The sequence below is a fragment of the Hyperolius riggenbachi genome, chromosome 1 (assembly GCF_040937935.1).
Source record: "Hyperolius riggenbachi isolate aHypRig1 chromosome 1, aHypRig1.pri, whole genome shotgun sequence".
Taxonomy (NCBI): Eukaryota; Metazoa; Chordata; class Amphibia; order Anura; family Hyperoliidae; genus Hyperolius; species Hyperolius riggenbachi.
The window spans coordinates 591,815,760-591,835,328 of record NC_090646.1 but is presented as its reverse complement, the minus strand read 5'-3'; the positions used below and the strand labels follow the sequence as shown (position 1 = coordinate 591,835,328).

At 45.5% G+C, this 19,569-nt stretch overlaps 1 protein-coding gene across 6 annotated transcripts in view; it reads left to right on the top strand.

Annotated features, from left to right (window-relative positions):
• LHFPL2 (LHFPL tetraspan subfamily member 2) overlaps window positions 1–19,569 on the top strand; it is a 436,769-nt gene that overhangs the window by 258,806 nt on the left and 158,394 nt on the right. For 2 of the 6 annotated variants that reach the window (XM_068249195.1, XM_068249117.1), the window contains exon 1: window positions 6,980–7,065. The exons of 1 other annotated variant lie outside the window; for it this stretch is intronic. The gene's annotated coding sequence lies outside the window, so the exon portion shown is untranslated. Of the gene's footprint in view, window positions 1–6,979; window positions 7,066–17,795; window positions 17,864–19,569 lie in introns of those variants that run through there. 3 more of the 6 variants (XM_068249142.1, XM_068249126.1, XM_068249188.1) reach the window with 2 other exon arrangements.

The following is a 19,569-nucleotide window of genomic DNA, read 5'->3' as shown; positions in this document are numbered from 1 at the left end:
GATCATGTATTTTGTACAATTTGCATGTATAACTTCCTTCTATGTGTATAACCCTATGTCTGTCATCCTTGTATCATTGTATATATTTATTGTCCATCGCTGCGTAATATGTTGGCGCTTTATAAATAAAATTAATAATAATAATAGGCACATGCCTACAGGCGCCTGATGATGGAAAGGCGGCTCACACCCCTCTCTTAGCGCCTTCCCCCCTCCTTTCCTATTCATGAGTCCCAAGCGGAGCGTAAATGCGAAGTTACTCACCCAGCTCTCGGCATTCCACTGACAAGATCTCCCTTTAGTTGGGGGCACCTCTAGCTACTTAATACTGAGGCTACTTCTGGCTACCTAATGCTAAGGGACACCAGTAGTTACCTATGATTGGCAAGGAACGTAAGGGAGAAGTACCAGCTGGGCCAACCAGACCACTTGCGGTGCAGTTCAGTGGAGGTTTGCAGGTTCATGGAGGGGAAGTCTAGGGTGCCAGGAAATCTGTGCCTATAGGCTCCAGTGATGCAAATACAGGCCTGATTAGCATTTAATAATAAGAAATATATCAATTTAAGGACGGAATAAAGTTTACAGTCAATTAAATACATTTTCAGTAAAAAAAAATCATATATTTACAGAGATCTGTACATCAGGCCTGAAAGAGGGACAAATGAGGAAGAAAGAGGGACTGGGTTCCCAAAGAGGGACTGTCCCTTCAAAAGAGGGACAGTTGGGAGTTATGTAACACTGAGGCCCTTTCACACTAGGGTGTTTTCTTTGCGTTGTGTTACCCTATTTTACCGAAGGGTGATGCTAAAGCAATGAAAGTCTATGGGACATTTTATACCTGCTGCGGTGCGATGTGCTGGAAGCATCGTATTTGACGCAAAAGCCACACGTTATCGGCGTACACATAGTTTGGCTCGCAGCCAGAAGTAAGATTACCGCACATTGCCGCGGTAATCTCCGAAGCCTATTTTTTAACGTTGCTGTGCCATGCGATCAGCCGATCGCACCGTACCTATAACGCTGGTTTCTAGTTTAAAAATGGCCTCAAGCGATGTACCCACCGGCATCGGGTATCTCCGCCGATTGATGGATTCCCCAATCCATCTGTTTGAATCGATAAGCATCATTTGCAGTGTCGGCAACGAACGATCAATAGTTTACACAGTTGCGGGAATACCTGCGCAAGCCAATGAGGATCGTTCCGATCCTCAACGACTTATTTGAACATACAATACATACAATACAATGACATTTGTAAAGCGCTTTTCTACCATAGGACTCAAAGCGCGTAGTTGTGTCTCAGATCAATACAGGGTTGCAGGCTGGACTGTGTTACAGAGGAGATGTGTTCAGTGGAGCGAACACAGGGTTGGTGTTATGTGGCAATGGCGGGGTTGGTTGAACATGTTGGGGAAAAAAAATAGAAAGATTTCCGCAGGTGAACATTGATGTTGCACGATATCAATGTTGCGCAATATCACGAAAAAATAGTTTGCCGCACAAAAATCGCCTGTGAAAATGGTTTAGTGTGTATGGCCCTTTAAAGAGGAACAAGATAAAGAAACAGAGCACCTGTAATGTAAGGCTCTCTGTTAATGCTGCCAGGATCAGAGGGTGTCAGTAGCAAGAACTCCCACCGATGCTCATAAACAGAGGCAGTGGCGTAGCAATAGGGGTTGCAGAGGTAGCCACCGCATCGGGGCCCTTGGGCCAGAGGGGCCCCGTAGGGCCCTCCCTCAACTGCAGTATTAGCTCTTTATTGGTCCTGTGCTTGTAATAATCCCTTCTATAGATGCTTTGAATGATAATAATCATTAACAAACTGCTCCCAATGGCCTTCTTGCACCTCTGGCACTGTGGTTGTCCTTGGCAGGTTTTGGTGCACCATAATAATTGTTATGTATAAAGTGCTGGGGGGCCCCCATGTATAACTCGCACCGGGGCCCCTAGCTCCTAAGCTACGCCACTGATTAAAGGTCTGAAACTCCACCCCCTTCCTCAGAAAAAGCGACATGGCTTTTTTTTCAAAAGTCTTCTGAAGCTGTAGCTACTCCCACCTGTGTTGCCTCAACCTGCCCCCAGCCCGGCAGCCGCGCCATAATAGACTGCTGCTGAGCTGGGGGCAACTGCGGCAATGAGGGTGGAGGTGGCCAGAACTTCAGAAGACTTTAGATAAAAATGGCTGCAGTGGAGTTGAACCCCTCCATCCCTCTGCTTCCGCTCTCTCTCCAGCCGGAACTAAAGATTTATTGTCAGCTGGGGAGGCCAGTGTCATTGCGCTGTGATAAAATAGTCCCTATTCACCTGCCTGCCTCTGCATTGTAGAACTGAGATGGGGTTAGGGTGAAAGCATGATGGGGTAGGGAAGGACTAAAGGGAAATTTTAAATAAATAAAAAAGACCATAGCAGCAAGTATCAGCCCCTCAGCAGGGGGGGATTCTGGGCATCGGTAACCTCCCCCTGTGTGCGCCACTGCTAATGATTATGGCCTTGCATGTGAATCATTGCTGCTGACACCCACGTTCACAGTGGTGCTTTGTGGTGTAACGGGTGCTTCGTAACGTGGTTTACCACACTGCAATGCACCACCTATGTAATGTTCACAGTGTGGTGGGAGCATTGCAGTATAATGGGATATGTGATGATAACACACTGTATTACCACAAAGTGCTTGTATTAAGGGTTACAGTGAACTAGTGAAGAATACTTTTCAATGTATGGAACACAGTCAAATACGTTGTGTTTCTGCTATTACAGGGGGAGGAACGCAACGGTCACTGTGAACGTGGCCAAAGGGTTTCTCCTATGAAGTGGTTTGAAGAAATCCTGAAGTGAATTTAAAAACAAAAGTATTTACCCAGATCAGTTTTTGATCCATGCAGTGTGACCCAAGCCTTAACGTCTACAGTCAATGTGTAGATCATACAGTACTTGCGCATGCCCTGTGCGGTTGTGATTGTCCACTGCTTGTGGCCAGAAGAAAAAGAGGGACCCCGCGCAGGAAAGGTGGTTTGTAGAATGACCAGGGAAGCCTTGTGGGTTTTTTTTAGATTTAGATTTCAGTGCCAAGAAGCATGTTTGCTTTAGATTTTGTAGATGTGCTCAGGTTTCCTGGTCCTTAGAGCTGGTTTTCTCTACATATTGCATGTCACATTCACACCAGTGTAAGGATCCTCTTTGGTTGTTTCATGCAGGAGCATATAGTGTACCTGAAGGGAAAAGAATTGCCCCCAATGGGTACTTACCTAAGTAGTGGGAAGCCACTGGACAATCCAGATGCTTCACATACCCCCTCCCCCTCACCATTCCAACGCTGGGATCCTCCAAAGGTCAAGGGCTTGTCAACGAAGCTCAGCCGCACTGCGCAGGCACAGACGGCTCGGAGCCAAATGGGCTCTTTTTTTTCCCGCCAAGCCTGATTGGTGGGTCCTTGCTACTACTGCAGAGGTTCAAGCCCCCCAGGCCCTGGGATTGGGCGGCTGCAGCCAAAGGGGGGCACCTGGACATGAAATAGGGGTTGCTACATATGAAATGGGAAGCAACACATGACATGAAAAGGGAAGCTGATGTCCAAGAGAGCTGTACATGAAAGAACCCTCTCTTTCATGCGCAGCTCTCTTGGACATCAGCTTCCCTTTTCATGTGCTGCAGTACATGGATGATACACATGGAAGAGGAGGACGCACATGGAATGGAAGGGAGGCTGCTACACTTAGAAGGTGAGCCCCAAAATACTATACTTGGCCTGGGTGGAAAAAGTATAAATCTGGCCTTGCTTGTTTGCATGCAGGAGTGTGGCCAGGAACCTCTGAGGTTCTCAGCACTGGATCAAAGGTTGGGTGGAGGACCAAGTCTCGCTACTGAGGTAAGTACTGCATCTACATTTTTGACCCGTGGAACCCAAAAGAAATCTGAAGTGAAACTTCAGGTTTCATAATTACCTATGTTGAGGGAAGGCTCTGGTATCCAGTCCGTCCCATTGTTCCTATGGCCTCAATTCACTAAGCAGTTTAGACTAGACTACTGATGGTTTTTGGTCTACTGATGGTTTGGTGTAATGTTTTAGCCCTGTTTTTAGACCTGGTCTAAAACATTCAGTAATTAGGTTGGTAAAGCAGGAGAAATGATCAAAAGATGCAATTCACAAAGGCAAACAAGGAGTAACCACGCCCACTTTTTCTGACAGAGATTAGACCAGCTGATTTTGTAACCCGATTTATCCGTTAGCACCAAGCACTCGGCTGAGTGGAATCCACCAGACACTGAATCAGATGAAATTATCAAAGATTTATTCATGACCTAACAGTAGTCACTGAAGAAATGAATTAACCAAATACACTTCAATGCCACAATACACTTTCCTTGCACATCAAAGGTCAAATAATACAATCTTCTGGTCTTCACAGCCAGTGCACCGGTAAAAGCTGTGGAATAAAAAGGTTAGTTACATACAAAGTATTTGAGCTACAAAGGTCTTCTCGTACAACCATCCACTTTACAGCATATACAATACACAGTACCGTTGTTGGGCGTGGGCTGAGCAAAACCTGGGAGAACTCATGACAGTTCTTGAGATGGTACTGAATAATTCACAATTTCGCTGGTTGGTCCTGAATAGGACATTCAACTTGTTCACAGATCTGTTAGGCTCTTTACTCTCTGTATGATAACACTCAATTCACTTTACCTCCAAACTCCTCCTCTTGGGATGGGGCCTCCCAAAATAACAAACAAAATAAAATATAAATCAAAAAATCAGAATGGGTTAGAACAAAATAAAAGTAAATAAAATAAAATATAAAGTGACCGATGCACCCCTCATCAATACCACCCTCCTACAATATAACTTTGTTTAAGTGCACTTTAACGTCAAGACTGAATAAGCTCTAATTTAGAGTTGATGCAAAACTTGTACGTCAATTTAGTTGACTTTGTATTTTGATCAGGTACCACCTGGCTTCTCATTCAGCACACTTTAGTATCACAAGATGCAATGTAACTCCTCCTTCACTTATCTTCTTTAATACTGTTAAGTTCTCTTTAAATCTCAGACTCTCGTTAATTCTGCAGAACACATCAATTGAAGAACTTATAACTTTAACTCCTGACTTGAAACGGACTTGACAGGAACAATGTCTCTTCATGTACCAGGACTTAATGCAAAGCGGGGGCTGAGTCAGCTAGGTGGGTACTCTAGGGAGGCTACTAATGTCTTTCAGCAGCAGCAAGGCCTGAACACTCAATGTACTTCTTATAATCAACAGTAGACAAGACAAGACAAATAACATTTATATTGCGCTTTTCTCCTTGCGGACTCAAAGCGCCAGAGCAGAGCAGCAGCCATTAGGGCGCGCTCTATTGGCAGTAGCAGTGTAAGGGAGACTTGCCAAAGGTCTCCTACTGAATTAGTGCTGGCTTACTGAACAGGCAGAGCCGAGATTCGAACCCTGGTCTCCTGTGTCAGATGCAGAGCCCTTAACCATTACACCATCAGCCAACAGTAACTTCTCTTAGCACAATGTTGCTGTGTGGGGAAAGCTTTCTCACACTAACAGTCTCTAGTATCACCACCTTAGAACAGAATTGGCCTCTTCAGGTTCTGGGTTGCTAACTGCAAGCCTCCGCTGAACACTGGCTACTAACTGAACACACTTTGTGGCTTGTAGTTGGCACTCAGGCTTGAACTCCTCTGTCTGTTGCCTCTGGCCTAGCTCGGGTCTGGGCAGGGTCTGCCGCCTCCGGCCACTGTTCAACCTGCTGCCGCTGTCCTTACTGGATCTGTGCTGGTCACTCTATGGCCACCATGTCCACTCTCACATTTGGTAATTATTAGTGAATTCCCTCTTGATGCAAATGATTTACACCAAACTATCAGCAGACTAGTCTAAACGGCTTAGTGAATTGAGGCCAAGTCTCCGGTTGAATTCTGGGCTTGCGTATGCGCAATAGGGATGTGTTAGTCTTCAGAAGCACTCAGAGATGTGAGTAGTTCTAGAGGCTACCGAGAAGTCCCAAAGACCTAGGAAGACTAGTAAATTCACCTGGGGTGGTGCAGGAACTATGGGACGGACCAAGGAAGGCTTTACGGTATCCAAAGCCTTCCCTCTACTTAGGTATGTACTATCAAATTAGAAAATGCTTCACTACAGATCACCACAATCATCCCCCCCCCCCCCCCCCCCCCCCCCCCCGAAACTTGAAAACTCATTTATTTTAATGAATTATAGGAATTATGATCTCCACTAGAAATGAGCTTCCGAATTCCGCAGAATTTAGATTTCTGATTGGAAATCGTTCATTAGAATTTCACTGCGTGCTGCAATTCCGAGAGTGGTATACTATTTGCGAGTAACAAAATCACACGACTTGGCATTATTGGGCCAATAATAGAGTAATAGAGAACTAGGAAATGTACCGCGCTTGGCAATCAGAATTGTGGATTACACACAATAGTGTGCATCCAGAAACTATAGCGGATTACTCCGAAAAAAAACTTATTTTGTGTAAAATTACATAACTTTATTAACAACAGGAATAGCAAAAAAATCTGGAAATTTCCGATTTCCTCAAAAACTGGAAAGACACTTGTCGGAATGCAGAATTGTGCCGAAATCAGAAATTGGCGTTTCTGACAATCCCTATTCTCTACCAGCTCTCTGTTCTATAATATTTAGCTTTCTGTAAATTGCAAGTGCGTCTAAAGTGATGCAACAAACTTAGACTTTTTTTTATCATAGAAAGCTGCGCCAGCACGATCTCTGACTACAAGCAGAAAGGACCAATGCCTCTGTGTGTGAAGCACATAGCCCAAGACAGGGAGGATGCTTGGCAAGGACTCCCAGCAACCCCGTCACTCCTGTCCCCAATCCCACCCCTTACTGCCTGGACTGGAGTATGGAGGGCGGGGCGTGCCGACGTGTAGGGGCGGAGCTACATTGGCCAGGCTGCTTCTGCTCCAGTCCGGGAGCAATCAGTACACGTTCAATGAGTGTCGGGGGGAGGGAGCGCCGGGCTCTATCACTGGAATAGCGGATCCAGCAGCCGGAGAGTTCCCGATCACTGAGGTGAGTGCTTCTGCTGCCGTTTCATGCATCTCCCCCGCTCATTCTGATGAATGGAAGGATCCATCTGTCCTGTGCATGCTGTATGGGGGAATCCATCTATCTGCTCTATCCTGAGCAGGCTGTATGGAGGGAGCCATCTATCTGTTCTGTCCTGAGCAGGCTGTATGGAGGGATCCATCTGGCGGTCTCTGTGCAGCAGAGCTCTGATGTTCTACAACTGAGCTCCCCTGAATGGCATTGTGCTGATTTGTGCATCACATCTGGAGGGTTCTGCATAAGAAATAGGAGGTTCTCTTATGCTGTGCTACCCTGCTGGATACAGAGAGGGCTTCTTTGCATGGTGGAGCTTGTGATTGCTGTGCTCTGTGGGGTACTATAGAGAGCACATGACTGCTGCCTTCCTGGGGTTATAAAGTGTGGCCATACACTTATAGCTTTATTTATTTTTTTTTCTCTGGATTTCCAGCCGATTCAATCTGCTTGAAATCTATACCACAACTTTCTTTCGCAATCGGACACAAGATCAGTTTTTGGGTGAAATAAATTGAGTTGGTTGATCGTACCGGATTAAAGTTATCGATAGACGTCGGGTCGTGAGTGGCAGCAGATTGACGGCTCATAGTGTTGCACTACATTGAACAGTGCAATGCTGCACTTCGATTGGTGTGTGTGTGTGGTGGTTTTTTTTTTGTTTTTTTTTTATGGATTTCATGCTTATTAATCTTCTAGGTGTAGTGTGTGTGGGAGGATTGGATTGATCTTTCTGAAAAGATTATGGTCTGAGAGGGACTATGTTTTGGTCACATTTGGTCACATTGGGTAGCACGGTGGCGTAGTAGTTAGCTCTCTCGCCTTGCAGCGCTGGGTCCCTGGTTCGAATCCCAGCCAGGGCACTATCTGCAAAGAGTTTGTATGTTCTCTCCGTCTCTGCGTGGGTTTCCTCCGGGTACTCCGGTTTCCTCCCACATTCCAAAAACATACGGATAAGTTAATTGGCTCCCCCTAAAATTGGCCCTAGACTACAGTACTTAAACTTCATAATATAGACATATGGCAATGGTAGGGATTAGATTGTGAGCTCCTTTGAGGGACAGTTAGTGACAAGACTATATATATATATATATATATATATATATATATATATATATATATATATATATATATATATATATATATATATATATACTGTACAGTGCTGCGTAATATGTCGGCCTATATAAATACTTAATAATAATAATAATAATAATTGGCCACTGTATGGCTAGCCTTAGTCTCAAATATTTCTAAAAGTTTTGGTTAGTCTAGTGGCTTAGATTTTTCCACTGCCTTGTGTATTTAGCCTGCAATGAATTATACAGAGAGAAGTGAACGATGACTATTGTAACAATAGTGAAGTCTTCTCCTTTTGCAGCCAAAAGTTTGAATGAGGGTGATCCCATTTATTGGCGGACTCAATGATTTCATAAAGTTCTCTTTTTTGCAAGATTTCATCTTAAGTCTAACTTGATTTTATATACACAATTTGGTATACACATTTAAAGATCAAAAGTTGATTTTGCAATACGGATGATGCTAAGAATCATTTTTACTAGGTTGAGTTCACCCTGACACTGAGGGTGGTAGAACCACGGCCTTTTAACGCCCTCTATTAACATCAGTGTGTTAAGGTGCATACACGCGCACTACAGAAGCCAACGACGGGTCCGTCGGACCCTCCCGCTGGGCGGACTTTCAGCAGACTGTAGTGCCTGTGTACGCACTGTCGGCGGACTGATAAGGCTGTTCCTGAACGATTCTGACCCGTCGTTGCCTTCTGTAGTGCGTGTGTACGCACCTTTAACTATTGGACCCCTACACATGCACTATTAGGATGTAATGTAATTTGCAGTGGCTAAACAAACACAACTTGCAGCATGGGATAGTCCGTGAGATGCAGATACATTTTGAGTTGATGCAGGATTATGCAAATTTTGTATGCAAATGTATTTATCTTGAATATTGACCAATTTCATTCCACCTTGATGGCACATACATTTGCATAATCCCACATTACGTTGGAATTATTAACGTTAGTCTACTATAGGCACAGACTAACCAGCAAGCTCATGGTGACCCAGAACTCATTGGGGTGTGTAAGGGACTACAATGGTCCTAAAAGCCCCCTTACTAAGATATCGCAAATTCTTTCTGTTTTAGGAAAGCAAACTTTTGTTAGTCTACTATAGGGGACCCAACAGGAAATATCAAGGGAACAGTTTTCCAATCACAGCACCCTCTACAGCACGAAGCATTGTGACTGGCTGAATAGTGTGGGATTAGTTTACGTAACCTGAGGTTTAAAATTTTTGAGGGTCCTATCCACCCAATCTCAATGGTGGAATTTCCCCACGAGGCTTCTTGCTTGGTCCCCTAAACTAGACTAGTGCCAAATTTGCATGTCATTGACCATCCCTTCTTGAAGCACCTGGTTGCAGCAGTAACTATCAGCTTTGTACAGGCCCTAGCTCCCTTGGGCCCAACAAGACAGACACTGTAGAGGTCTCAAATTTATTGTTGGTACAATATGCAGTATTTTCCACTGTGAAAGTGCGGTTTTGAGAAGGTAAATGCTTCTACTGCTTCATAACAGATTATGGCAACTAACAACTGACTTTCAAACGCCCGAAAAAACAGTGTATAATGCTTTCCAGGTTTTGCAAAGCTGGCAACATGAACTTCTCCTTGGTGAATTGACATGCTCAAAGGCTGAAACGTGCATGGGTCTTCCTAGATGAGCATAAGTTGGGGGTTATCTCTGGCAAGAAACTAGTGTATTTGTATACAGCCGCCTGTATTTGTAGTATTGGATTTTCTTGGCCGACCACATTGTTCTGTTCATCCCACCCACTGGAGGCCAATCTGTCTTCCAACACCCTGACAACCCCCCTCTCCCCCTCCCCGGATTGTCACCCAAGGTATCAAGTGATCCCTGTGGGCGACAATCATTCTCTGTGTATATGTAGCTTAAAGTCAACCTGAGTTTACCCCAAAGGAAGAAATTGCACATACCTGGGATTTCCTCCAGCCCCCCTTTGGTCTGATTGGTCCCTTGCCATTATCTTCCACTATCGGTCCCTGCCCCAGGTAAGTGACACTTTTTGTTTTCCCAGACCACCTTTTAAAAGAGACACTGTAACATCAAAAAGTTCTCCTGGGGGGTACTCACCTCCGGGAGGGGGAAGCCTCAGGGTCCCAATGAGGCTTCCCATGCCGTCCTCTGTCCCTCGGGGGTCTGGCTGCAGCCCTCCGAACAGCTGCCAGACAGATCCGACAGCTTGTTCAATATTTACTTTTCCAGGCTCCAGCGGGGGCGCTGTTGCGGCTTTCGGCTCCGAAGTAGACGGAAATACCCGATCTCAGTCGGGTCCGCTCTACTGCGCAGTAGAGCAGACCCGACGGCGATAGGGTATTTCCGCCTATTTCGGAGCCGAGAGCCGCCACAGCGCCTGCGCAGGAGCCAGGAAGGTAAATATTTACATTGCCGCTGTTTGGAGGGCTGCAGCAAGACCCCCGAGGGACAGAGGACGGCGTGGGAAGCCTCATTGGGACCCTGAGGCTTCCCTCTCCCGAGGTGAGTACCCCCCAGGGGAACTTTTTTGATGTTACAGGTTTTCTTTAAAGTGAAGCAAAAAGATAAATTCTCAGCACTGTAGAGAGAAACCTCTGAATGCTCCAGAGGCTTCCCAGATCCTTCTTGACCTCTCCGCTGCTTGCTGGGACCCTCTTCATCCTCCCTGCTCCTCTTCCCTCCATGTACAAGTCTGACAGCACAGGGGCCAGTAGGGTTCACGCCTGCAAAGTACGATGAAGCTGCTTGTGCATGATAGCTCCATGCTCCTGCTTAGGCCACACTTTGCATCTGCGCAGTGCAGCTGCGCTCTTACACAAGAGTGCAGCTGCAAGCAATATCTGGGCTAAGGAGTCGGAGTCAGAGCAATTTTTGGGTACTGGGAGCCGGTGCTTTCGTAAACTGAGGAGTTGGGAGTCAGATGATTTTTGTACCCACTCCACAGCCCTGAGCAATATTCAACATCAATGTTAATTATCCAAACGTCTCAGTGGAAGTACAGAGGGGCGTAAGATCGGGGAAGTCTCTGTACTACCCAGATGCTTCCCTCTACTGACGTAAGGTTCCGCCATCTAAAAAGTAAAAAAAAACACTTTAGGTATGCAGTGAGGTCCTGTACACAGAGAATATGTAGCCAATATATTCCCTGATTGGTGATTAGTTAGACAAGAACACCAAATTACAAGAGACACTGGCCTCAATTCACTAAGATCATGCTGGAGATAATAAGGCAAGAGAAAACATACCTCCACATAAGAGAGAGTTATCTTATCTCTTCATTCCTTAAGTTACCTGCTCTGTAGTTATTTTACCTCCTCTGTAGTTATTTTCACATGCAGTTATATAAACAGCCTGTCTTTAACTCTGGAGTTATTTTAAGGATTGAAGAGTTAACTTAAAGACAGAAGAGTTAACTTTAGGTTTGCCTGAGGTAAAATGTTTCCTGAATACTGCATGCCTTATCACCATGGTAACAACTCTAGAAGAGTTATTAAAGACAGGAGAAAAGCTTAGTGAATTGAGGCCACTATCTTTTGTTTCCAGCAAACTTCTGGCTAGTTTTGGTACTTGCCATATTAGAGTGGTTGGTCGTTGCACAGACACCGCATCTCATGGCACAACTGGTGACCATTTACCAGCACATCTCGACTTCAAAACTGTTATTTATAGAGCATTTTATATCAGTCAGCAGAATGCTTTACTTCCAGTGGCCAGTGTGATATTCTAGTTACATTGTACTACTAGGCCTTACGCCACTTCCCCAAGCGCTGGCACTTCCGTTTCAATGCAGTGCCATTACATTTATTACAATAGATGGGGACATCAGACAGTGCAGTCTACGCAGTTCTGATGTCCCATCGCATTGCAGCATGTTGCTGCCAATCGCGACTAATACCATGAATATGGATGAGGCCTAACTGTGTGTTAAAGTACGCCTGAATCATATCTTGAAGATTTCAAGGTAAAAGATAGAAACTTACACAAGTGGTAGAAAGTCTCTGGATAGGCCAGCCCTATCTTCCAGTGTTGGCTCCCTTTGAACATATTTGCCTTAGGATTGTCAAATACGTTCTGATCCATGTACAAACCCATCTGTATTGTGCAGGCATGAGTATAGATCGCACATTGCCAGTAAAACAAAGCTGTTTGTGCACGAGCAACTTCGTTACTGGGCATGTGTGGATGGGTTGGCCAGGACCGCACCTACGGAGAATAGTGTCCTGGGCAGCAGTGGTGGGCTCCCAGACTTGCGGAAGCCTCTGGGACCAAACAGAAGTTTCTGACTTAAGTAAGATTTATATTTTTTTTACTTTTTGCTCACAGGGTTGCCTTGGAGTTCCTCCAGTATGAAAGACAGTCTGTCATGTCAGGCTTCATCTTAAAGTGTCAATATTCAAAATTGACAGCGCTCCTCTTCAGCTTCTATCACTTCATCACCTGCAGGGTTTGAATTAGACTCAACATAGTGCATTACTGTTGGACCAATTCTTAACATGCATACACCCAAGTGAATGGTAATACAAAGTGCTCCACTCAGTGGCAAATCCGTATGCAGCCCCTATACATTAGCAGCTCACCGGATAGCAGCCACCTCAGATCAAGGTGGGTCTAGCATTCAAAAAGCCACAATTCATGATCCAATTCCACTTTCCAAAATGTAATCCAGCAATTCCATGTAAAATACAATAAAAACAATCATAGCGTAACAAACTCTCACGGGCTGACACTTTTCCTGCGTAATACAGCGCACTCACATGAAATAGATGTTTCGCGTTACAAAGCCCAGTGGTCACTCTCCCTGGTGTGGTCTCGGCGTCCCGTTTCCACTCCGGCATGTCCACTCCGCAAACCTCCGATCGGCAAGTACTTCCCAAACCCATGACGTCAGACGCACCTGGCTCCGCCCCATCTTAAAGTGTACCTAAACCAATGAGATGCACTTACCTGGGGCTTTGACCAGCCCCCCGCAGCTATCCTGTGCCAGTCCTCTAGAATCCTCCGTTCTCCTGCCGAGGCCAAGTTTCATTCTTCACCGACAGTCGGCGGGCCACTGCGCGGCCCTCGCCACGCGAAGTTTAGCTCGCATTCCCGTCCGCAATAGCGTCCTGCACGTGAAGCCCCAGATAAGTGAAACTCATTGGTTTATCTGGGGCTGCACGTGCAGGACGCTATTGCGGACGGGAAAGCGAGCTAAACTTCGCGTGGCGAGGGCCCCGCAGTGGCCCGCCGACTGTCGGTGAAGAATGAAACTTGGCCTCGGCAGGAGAACGGAGGATTCTAGAGGACTGGCACAGGATAGCTGCGGGGGGCTGGTCAAAGCCCCAGGTAAGTGCATCTCATTGGTTTAGGTACACTTTAATAATGCAGGATGGGGTGGGTCTCAGGGTTAATTGCCTGCCTGACCGGCTGTAGTATGTTTCCAAAGTCTTCCGAAGCTCTTCAGAAATCTCTGCCTGTGTTGCTGATGCCACTCCCAACTCAACAGCCATCAATTAGGCTGTGGCTGCTTAGTTGGAGGTGGGCTGCGGCATTGCAGATGGGGGTGGGCAGAACCTTGGCTGAAGTGTGGGAAAAAAAACAAAAAGCCCCAGTGGCATTTCTGAGAGGGGCAGAGCACTCACCTGACTGAACGAATTAAGGCCAATCAGGCAAGTAATTAAGCCTGAGACCACACCCCCCCCCCGCCCACCTTCATCCCCAAATTCTGACAGAGCCTGACATGATAGGCTCTCTTTTATACTAGAGGTACTCTTTGAAGAGAACTCGAGGTGGGCAGATGGGACACAGAGGCATGTTCTCTGCCTCATGACATGCCTCTGTGTCCCCACACCGCCGCTTTCTCCCCCCCCTACTGCCCTTCTATAGCCCCCCGAGATTAGCGGCAATCTTTGTCACTATCTCGGAAGTAAACACGGAGAGGTATTCCCTGTTCAAAATGCCCGCCAGTTTTGCTCACATGGGGTTTCTATCAGCCCCCTGCAGCCATCCTGTGCCCATGCAGTCTCGCTCGGATCCTCCTGTACCACGCCGCCAGCTAGTTTCACTTTCAGCGACAGGCCTGGCCACAGGTCTGCTTCTTTGCGTTCCTGACCGCAATAGCAGCATAGAGGGCGCCGTTGTGGACAGGAGCACGAAAAAGCAGACGCGTAGCCAGGCCTGTCGCCGAAAGTGAAAGTAGCTGCCGTTGGGGGACAGGAGTATCCGAGCAAGACTGCGAGGGCACAGGACAGCTGCTGGGGGCTGGTAGGAGCCCCGGGTGAGTAAAACTTTTTGTTTTTTCTTGAAAGAAGTTGAAACTCCCCAAAAAAGGGTCTTTTGCCAACTGTTAGATTGACTTCTTATCAGCTTTTTGAACAATAGCAAAATACTAATATTTGATAGCATAAAAGACCGCTGTTGAGCGTGTGTATGGGGCTTGACTGTGATGGGCCTGCTTTTCCACCTTCTGCAGAGTAGCAGTTTAATATTTGCCTGCTCCAGTGCTGCTTTGGGTCTCCTCTGATCTTCCTGTCAGCCACACGCTCTATGTTGCATACCTCCTGGCTCCTGAGATATGTAGTGCGAGCGGGAGAAGGAGGTTTGGAAGCAGATTGTGTGAATGCCAGGAACAAAAGACACAACGCATCCTTGGGGCAGGTAAATATTACACTGCTCCACTGCACTACTCTATAGGGAGGGGTGTAGGTGCCTTACCTGTTTGGGTGGGGGCAGGGGTAAGGTTTTGGATGGATCAAAAGAGGCAGCATAATGCCTGTTTTGTTTGTGGGATGCCCCATGAGTGATTGCGGCACCCCAGATCAAACTAACAATGTTTCAATCAGAAACACAGTCACTGGTTTGCTCCTCCGGACAGGAAGGCTGTGTGCTGTCTTCCTTTTGGTGCTTGAAAGAATGGACATTGTAAACTCTCGTCGGCCATTAGAATATGCTTTTTTGAGCTTAAAAGAAACTTTGTAACATTGTACTTTTGCACAATCTCGCTTTGCCCATGTTTCAATAGCTCTATACACTATTATGGTTTGTTGTGTTTTGTATGAAAGGTTGTCCAGTAGTGATTTCATATTTATTCTAATGAGGTCTCATTTAGTGCTTGTCAAAACTCCAGGTTCCTGTATGTCACATGACATACAGGAAGTATGCCATGCATTAGAGCCTGCAGGAGGAGAAGTGGATAGACGGGCATCGCTGGACTCGTGCTGGAAGCTATGTCCAGAACTGATGCAGCTTGGGGGACGAGGCACAGAGAGACACAGAGGGGGCACAAAGACAGAGTGGACACAGAGTCACAAAGGGAGCAAGAGAGAGACCCAGAGGAGGCATAAAGAGGCAAATGGGGCACAAAGAGAGACAGGGGGACAAACAGGCACAGAGGGGGAACAAAGCTTGATTTAAAGGAAATCGTGAATCGAAATCGCAATTTCGGACAGAAATCGCTCAATTCAATTTTTTCCTAAAATCGCTCAGGCCTAATTGATACGGTGCACCAAAACCTGCCAATGGCAACTACAGTGTCAGAGGTGCAAGAAGGGAATGGGTAACAGTCGGTTAATGATTACCACTATTCACAGTATCTATAGAAGTGATTATAAGCACATGACCAATAGAGAGCTAATACTACAGTTGAGGGAGGGCCCCTCTGGCCCAAGGGCCCCGATGCAGTCGCTACCTCTGCACCCCCTATTGCTGTGCCCCTGGTCTCATTCCTCCCACAGGAATTATGACAATTAGAAGAAAGCAAAGCAGTGGATGCTCAATCTAATAGAGGCATCTTCCTCTTGCAACTGTGCTGTTCAGTTTGTCCACAAGGGGCAGTAAAGAGGCCCCATGTGGTCCTTTGATAACAGCACAGCAGCAGTTATGCATTTGTTTCTGCCATCAGTAACATCATAAAGACTAATGAATGACACCCAGTGTTTGAAGTGTCAGGGAAGGACATGTGTGACTGGCTTGCAGCCGGCTGGCTATGCACTTGCACTTGAAAGTTCCATAATGGCATTTGGGATGATCTCATAGGATTGCGGATCAGAGCTGTGATTGAACCCCAGGGCAGCTGAGACCACCCAGTTGCCTGGAGAGAACAGCAGTGTCCTTCAGCTCAGAACTGTCCCAGTATTGTTCTGCACTACGTGTTGCACTTGCAAAGCATGGAGGAAATTCTTCAGTTTCTCTGTCTGTTTTGTACTTTGTTTCCAATGTGCTCATTGCTCATAAAATGTAACATTTTCCAAGAAGTTTCACATTGTAATAAAGAGTAACCCCGGTGGCAGAAGTGGAACATGCGGCTTTCATTGTGTAACACAGGCTACTGAATTTCATCCAGGCCACACTTTTGAAATGAGGCAATCTGTCTGAGATGATAGATAGATAGATATAGATATATATATATATATATATATATATATATATATATATATATATATATATATATATATATATATATATATATATATATATATATATATATATATATATATATATATATATATATATATATATATATATATATATATATATATATATAATATTTTTTTTTATTGCACAAGTTGTTAAAGTGTACCCATGCTGAAGCTCGGGTACACAAAACCAGATACCTAAAGGACCTCTGTCGCGAAATATAAAATATTATATATGTAAACATCCAATTAAGAAAAACAAGTTTGCTTTCCTAAATCAGAATTTGCGATAATTCAGCTTGGAGTGAGCTTGAGATGTCTCCCAGTGCATCACTGCTGAATATATGCAAATTAACCATGGTTACCCTTAGAAGCTAAACACACCTCCAGAACCGCTGGAATGCAATGATGTGTTAACTTGTTAGTTTGTACAGAGCCATAATAGTCCAACATGCATACAGACTGTTTTGGATTGTTTGATCCTCATCAGTGCATGGCATGGATTAATATGGCTCTATGGAGTAGGGCTTGTAAATCCGAGAGGTACAGACTAACCAGCAAGCTCATGGTGACCCAGAACTCATTGGGGTGTGTAAGGGACTACAATGGTCCTAAATGCCCCCTTACTGAGATGTTAGCTGTGTGATGTGTTTAGCTTCTAAGGGTACAATCAGTTGGCTGATGGTGTAATGGTTAAGGGCTCTGACTCTGACACAGGAGACCTGGGTTCGAATCTCGGCTCTGCCTGTTCAGTAAGCCAGCACTAATTCAGTAGGAGACCTTTGGCAAGTCTCCCTTACACTGCTACTGCCAATAGAGCGCGCCCTAGTGGCTGCTGCTCTGGCGCTTTGAGTCCGCAAGGAGAAAAGCGCAATATAAATGTTATTTGTCTTGTCTTGTCTACAATGGTTAATTTGCATATATTCAGCAGTGTTGCTCTGGGAGACATCTCAAGCTCACTCCAATCTGAATTTATCGCAAATTCTTTCTGTTTTAGGAAAGCAAACTTTTTTTTCTACAACGTTGCTGTCACTTACAGTAGGTTGTAGAAATCTGACAGAACCGACAGGTTGTAGAGGTAGCCCATCTACTTAAGGGGGGATCCCAAGTATTTCTTTATTTTCAAATTGCACTTAGTGAATGGCAGTTGCTCCGTCCAACTGCCAAAACAAAGTGTGAGCGGGTAGGCTGGCCAGCATCTTTGTATACCGTAAATCTTTTTCAGGGAGTGTCTTTATAAAGAATAAAGGCCATGCTGAGAATCCCCTATGGAGAGATAGACTAGCCCAAAATCTAGGTAATGTCAGTTTTCTTGTACTTACTGTAAGTGACAGCAACTTAGGAGAAAAGATTTGAGACATGGCTCCTGAATTCTAACTCATTCCTGAATAATTTACTGTATTTGGAGAGGGAACCTGTGGTGAGAGATATGGAGGCTGCCATATTTATTTCCGTATAAACAATGCCTGTTGCCTGGCAGCCCTGTTGATAGTGATTCGATCAGAGAGAGATTTGTCTCTTGGTCAAATCTGCCCATCATCGCTAGATCTATTGCCAACTTAAAGAGACTTATATGTACGAACCAGCTATAATCTTAGGGCCCGTTTCCACTAGTGCGGCGTGCGTCTGGCAGACGCACACCGCACTGAGCCGGTGGGCGGGATCGCAGGCGAATCCCATGAGCTGTGCCATGCACGGCTATGGGATTCACAGCCTCCGTGGCGAAATCTGCGGGGGGTTCCGGGCGAATCACTCTTGCAAGCGTTTCCGCCGCGGCGCCGTCATCCCCTATGGCAGAGTTTCCCCGTGCGAATGATGTGCGGGGAAACTCTGCCGAATCGCCGTCGAAACCGCCCTAGTGGAAACGGGCCCTTAAAGAAGGGCAGGCTACCTGGGATTTGGCCAACCTTGGCCTTAAGTTGTCAATATTTGTTAGCTTCAGTGTTTTTTATGATCTGTAATAGCTCACTAGCTAATCTAACAAAAAGTCATGCTTGGGTTCCCTTTTAGCTTTGAGCTGCCCAAATCTGGCATCATGCTCTTGTTAGCAGTTTGAAAGGTCCTGATGATCTCAGGATGACTCATCCCAGAATCCCTTGCTTTGTTTTTCTCCATGTGAACTAAGTGAGGCTACCGATGCTGCTGGGACCGTTTGTCGGAGAGCTGTACATTTCACATTGGCCACAAAGCATTAGCTCTTGTCTGGGGTAATGATGATGCACATTACTATTAAAAACATACTTCCAGCTGCATTTACTCTACTTAACGGTATGAACTATATAACTATTTTTTATTGTCTGACTTAAAGTAAACATGTCACTTGGGAATAGTAGAAACGGAATTAACCCCCTTAGCGATATGCCCGACACTGACATACGGGCATGCTGCTGCAGAGGTTTTGCTGCTGATTGGGACCCCCAGAATTAATTTATTAGTTATAATGTGTCCTTTAGATGCTAGCTAGTATTTTCTGCCGGCACCCCCCAATCGGCCAACGCTTGGATAATTTTATTGAATAGAGTGCTCCAGGGTGATTGACCATGTCTGAGCAAGTCAAATAGATCGAGCAGAATGGAAGATATTGGTCAATCGTACAGGAATTGGCTACTGTTCACATAATTTTTTTTGTTGAAGTATAACTTTGTTCAGATCGATTAGTGAAAGTGAATCGCATAGGATATCGCTTGTAGTGTATGGGCCACTTTCGTAGTGTGTGTGGGATCACACTATTTTTGTGGACACTACATGGAAAATGGATGAGAGAGACCACCAATGGATCCCAGAAATGGTAGCGGATGGACCATGTGCATAATACATTGGATCAGCTATGACTGTACATGGTTGCCGATCATCTGGCATAGAGTGGACGTAGCTTGCCCAGTTGGCCTTAGGTAGGGTCCACACTTGAGGGGATCGCAACTATTTTCTGTGCATGCAGAATCGCACCAGATGCGACGGTTCATATTACTCAATGGGCTCATTCACAATTTGTGTATTAAAAAT